We start from the raw sequence: 8762 nt of genomic DNA, 5'->3' as shown, positions 1-8762 counted from the left end.
TTGAAAATAAATGTCTCATGTGGAATGTGATGTAGGAGACAGGGCATGAGGGTGGGTGGGTGGTGGTGAACCATGTCCCCTGAGCAAAGGCAAAATTGACAATGAATTTCAATGGACTGCTTCCTTCACAAGAGCCAGGAGCATCTCATTCATTCATTCAACAAGTAATTCTTGAGTACCTACAACATGCCAGGTACTGCTCTGGATGCTGGGAATTACACTCAGGGACAAGAGGCAACCCTGTGAAGACAGCTATGTGAAGGGCAGAGGTCCTGCGTCCTCGTATGTGACCTTGGGAGGGGTGGCTCTCAAACATCAGCGTCCAACCCCCCCGGAAGGCTGCTTAGGCACAGATCGCGCCCCCACCCCCAGTTTCTGTTGCTGGAGGTCCAGGCTGGGGCCTGAGAAGGTGCCTTTCCGACATGTTCCCAGGTGATGTCGATGTCTCTGGTCTGGGTACCACACTGACTTCTGACGCCCAGATCTGAAAGGTGGCACATAGAAGGCCTCTCAGTATGGACATGTTCTTTTTCTTTTTAAAATAAAATTTTTTGACTTGGCTGCGCTGAGTCTTAGTTGTGGCACACAGGATCTTCCTTCTTGGTTGCAGCACGTGGGATCTTTAGTTGCAGCATGCGAACTCTTAGTTGTGGCATGTGGGATCTAGTTCCCTGACCAGGGATGGAACCTGGGGCCCCCTGCATTGGGAGTGTGGGGTCTTAGCCACTGGACCACCAGGGAAGTCCTGGGATGAGCATATTCTTCATGCCGTCTATCAGCGAGGCATCTTCGCCTTGTCTTTTGTAGGCCACTTGCTAAAATTCCCTACTTAGTTGACTAGGGATTAGTCGTAAGAAACCAGGGGGATGTGTGTTTATGAAAACAGTGGCACTAATTCTCGGACTCTGGCTGGCATGGGAGTGCTGAAGGATAAGGCCTAAACCTTCTAAGTGTTTGGAGACCCTCTACTGTGTCTCTTCACTCTGGCGGAGGCTGCCAGCTGTCCTCTGTATCTGCTGGTCCTTAATTCCCCGGTAAATGAAAGCCTTAAATCTTAGCTGGTCACACAGCTACCTAAAAAAAGCCTACATTCCCCAGCTTCCTTGCAGCTAGGTACGGCCATGTGTCTAAGTTCTGACCAATGAATTTTGTTTTTAATTGAAATATAATTCGTGTATCATAAAATTCACACTTTTTAAAAAGGGAATTTCAGTGGTTTTCAGTGTCATTCACAAAGTTGTGCAGCCATTACCGCTATCAAATTCCAAAATGGCTAATGAGTTTTAAGTTTCCAAGAACCTTCCTTGAAAGATAGCCGTCACAAACTTTTTGCCCCTTCTTTGTCCTTACTTCCAGTTTGCAATCTGGAATGTGAATACGATGGCTGGAGGTCCGATTGCCACCTTGGACCATGAGGGTAGGACCAGACCCTAGGGATGGCGGAGTGGGACAAAAAGTATCCAGGACATCTGAGGCCTTTGTGCTGCCAAGACTGTTTGATCAGACTTTTAAATGAGAAAGGAATAAACCTTTGTCTTATTTAAAGCTCTCTTATTTGGGGGGGGGGGCGGGTCACCCATATTCACAGCTGAACCTAATTTCTAACTGATAACCAGTAATCTGATGAATCAGCCTGGGTTCTTAGTTGTAACCACAGAGACTAATTCTAGCTGGTTTGAGCAGAACATGGAGAAAGGGCATTCACAGAATCTCCAGGAAGGCTGGAGAATCTGGCTTGGAGTTTCCACCACCGGGAACAAGCCCCAAGCACACTTCAGAGCCAGTTTAGATTGGACACCCCCTTTAGAAGCAAGCAGCAACCCCTTTGCTTCCCCCCCATTTGGCACTAGATGTAGTTACAGACACCCCACTTCAAAGTGGATGTGCTGGCTACCCGCTTCTCTTTCTAGCCTCTGACTAGGCACCTGTGCATCCGATTGGTAGAATGCAGTCACGCGGCAGGACCCTAGCTTCACAGGAGGCTGGGAAATGCTCGGCAGCCTCTGCCTGCTGGCGCTGGGAGCCAGAAAGAATTATAAGAGGCCATGACACCCATCTTTGGCATTCCCCCACAGTGGTCGCCAAACCACAATCTCAGATAGCTTCTTGCTGCATGGAGCCTCTGGTTTATGTCTGTGTGGAGGGGAATCTCTGATGGACAGAGGCACGTCTCCAGGGTTTAATCAGCTTCGCCCTTTAATGCTTTACATTGCCTGTCCCTCGGGACGTCACTGAACTCGTGTGGTTCCTTGTGAAGTTCACCTCCATCCCAAGGAGAAGCGTGTGCACGTGTGGCGAGGTGCTCAGGAATCAGGGAGCCCCGATCCAGCAGAAAATCCCCCCCTAGAGCTCCTGCTCTGGAGTTCTGGCCTTCTCTTCTTTATCTTCGAAAGGAGAAGAGCTCGGGCTTCACGACCGGCACAGAGGAACTGCCTCACGATGAGACCTGAACTCAGCGCAGATTCTTCATCCACAGAGAGCGCTGGGCTCCACGCCCCTTCCAGCTCTGCCTAATGTTCTGGGGCTCAGTGGCCCTGCGGTTCCTAAACCTCTGGGGTCCTTCCAGGATGCAAGTGTTGTTGACACCAAGGACCGGGAGCCAGAGGACTTCCCAAATGGCCTCGTCTCCATTTCTTATTAATATTAAATAAAATGCCTGCTTGCTCTGCAGTTCCATTTCTGGGTGTATGTAAACCCCCAAAGAATTGATAGCAGGGACATGAGATATTTGCCATCCACGTCCTTAAGTAGCGTTATTCACAGCAGCTGAAGGGTGGAAACCACCTGTGTGTCCGTCAACAGATGAATGGATAAACACGGTGTGATCTGTCCTTACAATGGAGTATTATTCAACCTTAAAAAGGAAGGAAATTTTGGCGCCTGCTACAACATGGGCCAACCTAGAAGACGTATGCTCAGCGAAATAAACCAGTCACAAAAGGACAAATATTATGTGATTCCACTTATATGAGGCACTTAGAGTCAGATTCATCGAGACAGAAGGTAGAATGGTGGGTTCCAGGTGGGGACTGGGGAGTGATTGTTTAATGGGGGTGCATTTCGATTTGGAAAGATAAAAAGGTTCTGAAGATGGATCGTGATGATGGTTGCACAACGCCGTGAATGCCCTTGATGCCACCGACCTGCTCACCGAAAAATAAAGCAGCATGTTCTGTGTTTTTTTATATTTTACCATAATCATCATTTGAAAACGTCTGCTTGCTGAGAGCCCAGGGTCTTCAAAGACTCTCTTGGCTGGATCTATGTTAGCAGGACTAAAGCCAAGTAACCAACTGCCAAAACATCATCCCTCTCGGTCCACTGCTAATCGTAATCAATACAGAGAAGACTAACCAGCCAACCCTGCCCTGTTCTCGCATAAAGGAGGCAGCCCGTGCGGATGGCCTGGAGCCCCGACCCCCTGAGTCCTCACACTTGACTCATGGAGAGGTGCCGATCTCTGCTGTGATGTTTCAAAATCTGCACAGGATGTCTCGTCCTTCCCCACAGAAGCCAGCTAGTGGCTCCAGCCTCTCTCTGCATAGACACAGACACCCAGATTTGAATAAAGACACGACAAATACATTTCATCTCTGCGGCTCTAAACCGTGCTCAGAAACAACGCCAAAGCGAAAAGCTCCCCGCCACCACCAGACAACAGCAACCTCTCGAGTCAGATGTAAAGAGAATACGGGGAACGTGGCCAACCACCCCACCAAAAATAAAACACTCCACTGCCCTCAGCCGATTCAATTATCTCTCTAAAAAAAGGGCTTTTTTTTTTTTTAACACCTCGCAGCAGGCAGCAGATTTGGAGAGTTGGTGAGGATAACAGCTCATAATCAAGCGAGCGGAGCCCAAGGTGTACCATAAAACACGGACTGGCTCGGCCAGGAGCAGCGGCACCCTTGCACCATGAATACAAATGTTTAGAAATGGATGTTATTGTCCTAGGGCCACCTGGAAGATCTTCCACGACAGAAAGCCAGTTTTAAAAATTCTTCACGATTCTCTACTCGGGAGGAGATGCTGGTGACCAGGTCTCTGTCCCTGACTGGATGTCGCTGAGTGAGTTGAGTCTGTGAAAATCCCTTGGCTTAAAAACAAAAATAAACACACATAGAAAGCAAAGCTTCCCCTTTTCCCCTATGAAATACTTCAGGCTCATTGTAGAAAAGTAAGAAAGTACCAAAAAAAAAAAAAAAAAGAAGGAAAGAAAGAAATGAATAAATTAAGGAAGGCAGGAAAAAAATGAAGAAGCATCCATAGTTCTGCACTTAGAGATAACCATGTTAGTATCCTAGTGTTTTGGTGACTTCCTCCCAGGCCTTATGAATATGAATGATTTGCATATGAATATGAACATGGTTCTACGCTGCCTCCTCTGACTTAATATGGCAACACAGCATTTCTGCTCGTTAACGTGGTCACTCCAGTCTGATCGCGTCTACCTGATCCCTCTTCTTGCGTTTTAAGGCCTTCTGGCCTCTGGCCTCTGTCTCCTGCCTCGCGCTTCCCTTTCTCATACACGGCCTCACTGCGACTGTGATTTTCTGGTTTTTACACCTCCCCGTTCGCGTCTCTGCACTCATGGCCTGTGCGAGGCCGTGAGACCCTTCTGGGTACCGAACAGCCCACCCTGTTAGACCCTGGTTCCCTGGCCAGGCCTCTCATCAGCCAGGGCAACCTCTGGGAACAGTGCCCCCTCCCCGCCTCCTCCAGCTCTCTCATCAGCCTGGATATAAATGGCTCAGGAGGCCTCGTGTCTTTTCCTTGCAATGCTTTCTGTTTTATTTTATTATTCATTTGTTTTCTTTGGCTGTGCTGGGTCTTCGTCGTTGCCTGGGCTCTTCTCTATTGCGGGGAGCTGGGGCTCCGCTCTAGTTTCACCGGCTTCTCAGGGCAGTGGCTTCTCTTGTTGCGGAACTTGGGCTCTTGAGGCGAAAGGGCTTCAGGAGTTGTGGCACATGGACTTAGCTGCCGCGAGGCATGTGGGATCTTCCTGGATCAGGGATCGAACCCACGTCTTCTGCATTGGCAGGCAGATGATTCCTTACCCCTGAGCCACCAGGGAAATCCCTGAAATGTTTTCTTGAAGGGTAAAGGAGTTCGTGCTTGGTTTTCTGCCCGGAATCGTTAGCTTACGTGGCTCCCATTCCTTACCCATCTTGATAAGAAGAAAGTCCCCGGTGCTTGTTCTGAAAGGAATCTGGGGTGTGGCTGAGCACGACCCACGTAAACGCAGAGCGGGCAGAGGAGGACAAAGGTCAGTTTCGGGGGTGGCTGGAGGTGTTCACACACTCACGCCCGACATTCCCAGGTGCCAGAAATCTCCGACTCCAGCTGAAGGGCTGCTGGAGGCGGTTCGTCTTCTCAGGTCCTAGGACAGATCTGCTGTCGGTCCCTGACGCCGGGGCCCCTCTGCCCTGTCCTTCCTGGGGTCCCGCCAGGCCCTCTGGACTGAGACAAGCCTTACCTGTTCACCGGCGTCAGCCTTGCTGTCCCCAAGGAAAGGTGAACAGCTGGGACAAGGCCATTCTCCCCCAAGAAGAGACCAGGAGTGAGGAGGGAGACTGTGGCCCTAGACCCAAGTGAAGTTCGTGGAGGAAGGTCAGCCTCCCTGTGAGCCCTTCCTGCTGCTGTTCCAAAGCCGTTCAAGAACTTCCCCAGTGCTCCAGTCGTTAAGAACCCACCTTCCCATGCAGGGGAGACGGGTTTGATCCCTGGTTGGGAGACTAAGATCCCACGCGCTGCGAGGCAGCTAAACCCTCGAACTGCAACTACTGTCCTCAACTAGAGAAGCCTGCGCTGCCACCAAGACCCAGAATAGCCAGAAACAAACAGCTCCGCCCCCAAAAACATCCCACGGTCTCTTCATCCTCAGGGAAAACTAAGATGCCCCACTATCCGCACCTGCAAAAAGGGCATGGCTCCAGTCCTTCCGGGACGCAGTGAAGTAACGCACAGGATGTGTCCATGTGTCACCCGGGACACAGCTCGTGACGGAGCATCCTCAGCGGTGTCTGGTTTGTCTGACCCTGGAATCGGAGAGAGGAATACACACTCACCCTCGAGGAAGAGCCGTGGTTCATGGTTACAACGGGTGCGTAGCAGCAAAAAGGCTGTTTCCAATCAAGCCTGGCAATTTTAAAAACGGCCACAGCTCCCTGTGATAAATTCACTGAACATCAGAGAAGGAACCACACCTGTCGGAGGATGTGGGAACTGCCCTAACCAGCCTCAGGCACAAGCAGGTGGGGCATAGGGAGGTGCAGGTCACCTGGGCCGCCCTGACTTGGGCCCTGGCAGGCAGCCGGGGCAGAGCCCAGGGCGCCGCTCCATGACCCGAGGCTTCCTGCTGGGCAAGGAGCCCCAAAGAGCCCTGCAGGATCAGGCACCAGCAGCAAACAGTGGCCTGTGGTCTATCTGGGTGACTTCAGCCCCAGTTTTGGCCAGTTTGGTTCTGGGAGAGTTGATTCCTTACTTGTCGTTGTCTTTGGGGTCCCATGAAGGCTTTGTTTCCCCAGCCTTTAGGGTCAGACAAAAAAAATTAGGAAAGTTCCCCTTCCACTGCCCCCTCTCTGGAACACCCCGGGGACCCTGGACGGGACTGGGTGACATTACCGGAAACTAGGAGTCCCTCTGCCTCGAAGCGTCCACGCCTCGCCTCGTGAAATCCCCTTCTGGCCCACTGCCGAAGGAGGATGATGCTCACCAGCTGATGGGTCCGGGCGAGGCCCCAGCCAACCTGCCCAGCCACCCGGGGCGCACGTGCCAGCCCCGCCCTGGTGAAACTCCCCTGCACAGGCCGGCCTGGCGGGGCTGACGCACATGGTCACCTCTGTCTGTCAGCCTCTGTTTTACGGGCTTGGGGCACGGGACGCTGAGCCAGGCGGGGTCTCCCAAAGCAGCCTGGTGCTCCTTGTCCTAGGGCACTAACTCCCGACAGCAAAGGCCTTTTCTTTGTGTTCAGTCCGGTGCCTGGAACCCGGCCCAACGCATCACAGCCACCTCCTACGTTTGTTGACATCACCGGTGAGTGATGGGTGAGGAGCAGACATGAAGAGAGCACACGCCCTGCCCGAGAGAAGCCCTCAGTCCACAGACACGGGGAGGAATCTGAAGAGGCGTGTGGACCGCAGATGCAAGTTGCATCAACAGCAAGAAGGAAGGGCCTTCTAGGTGGAGGGAACACCTCCAAGGTGAGAGGCTCCGTGTGAGTGGAAGAGAGGCAAGGAGGGCTGCTGGCCTGTCCAGTGGGAGGCCGTGGGTGGACAGGCGCCGCTGATGCTTTTAGGAAGAGTAGTGACGCTGCGGGAGGTGGACGGGGGCAGAAAGGAGGGGTGCAGAGGGACGCGGCGACCCCGCGGGCGGCGGTGGTCAGATGAGAGCGGAGTGTAGGTGACAGAGATGCAGGGTGTATGCTCAGTCACATCCGACTCCTTGAGACTCCATGGACTGTTGCCCGCCAGGCTGCTGTGTCCATGGGATTCTCCAGGCAAGAATACTGGAGCAACTAGCCATTTCCTCCTCCCGGGGATCTTCTCGATCCAGGGCTCGAACCTGCATTTCTTGTGTCTCCTGCATTTACTGGTGGATTCTTGGCCACTGTGCCACCTGGGAAGCCCAGAGAGAAGCAGAAGGCGTCACAGTAAAACCCTGTATCTGGCTGAACAAGGGTAAGAGGATTCAACCTGCACCAGATTTTCCGGAGAAGCTTCCGGGGTGGGGGGTGGGGTGGGGGGTGGGGTGGGTGCCCATCCAGCCCCGCCTCTAGCTCAGCCTGCAGACTGTGAGGTGGTACACCGGCTGGACACTCGGGCATCAGCCCGCCTGGGTCCCAACACGCCACAAACCCACAGCCACTCAACAGTGGTGGCCGGAGATCCACTGGTGACAGGTGCATTCCAGCAGTGAGGATGCAGCGGATAACTCCACAGAGAGGGGTCCCCTCACAGGACTTCTGTTTCAATGGAGGCTGACCAGCAATGCGCCAATGAGCTCAGAGAGTGAAAACGCCTCTGCGGAATGATGGCATGGAGTCCAGGGGTCAGACAGTGACAGGGACAGGTCACCACGGGAGGCAGCAAGCCGAGATGTCCCAGCATGTTCTCTCACCGCCAAGTGCAAGGACCAACTGTAGCTGATGCTCGATGAATTCCTGAGGGTCTGATCCAAGAGCAGTCCCGCGGCGCTGGCTGGACCCACAATGAGGAGCCGCCAGGGATCCTGGCAGAAGCTTGCAGAAGTAGCGGAGACTTGGTTTCAAGGATCCTCTGATGCTCTGAGAGGCTGCACAGGGCCCAGACGTGGCGGGAGAGCAGTGGACAGTCACCAAAGAGCCGGGCTTGGGCCCGGGACACAAGTAGTCATCAAGGGGGCCGGGCAGGAGGGATGCGTGAGCCAGGATGACGCAGCTGCTGACACCACCTTGGACCTGGAACCGTGCGCTGCGTCCTGGCTGCTGGGGCCCCAGATGGCCCACCTGGTCCCTAGACCTCATGGTGGCAGGTGACCTCCCGACTGCCAAGATTCCTATCAGTTGCTTTCTCAATATGGGTAGGAATTAGCTGCTCGGCAGACCAAAGAGAGAAGAAACCCAACCATTCATCGCTGGAGGAGTTTCTGTCTTCCGCAATGGACAAGTTTACTTTATTGAACAACTACTGCCTACAGGGTACTATTTATTTCCCCCACCCCTACTTCAGCCCCCACCAGAAAGCAGCCCCTAAGAGGGCCTGGGGGGGGCGCACGTAGGGCAA

This window comes from Cervus elaphus, chromosome 10 (genome assembly GCF_910594005.1).
Source record: "Cervus elaphus chromosome 10, mCerEla1.1, whole genome shotgun sequence".
Classification (NCBI taxonomy): domain Eukaryota; kingdom Metazoa; phylum Chordata; class Mammalia; order Artiodactyla; family Cervidae; genus Cervus; species Cervus elaphus.
Note: the sequence above shows the minus strand (reverse complement) of the source record.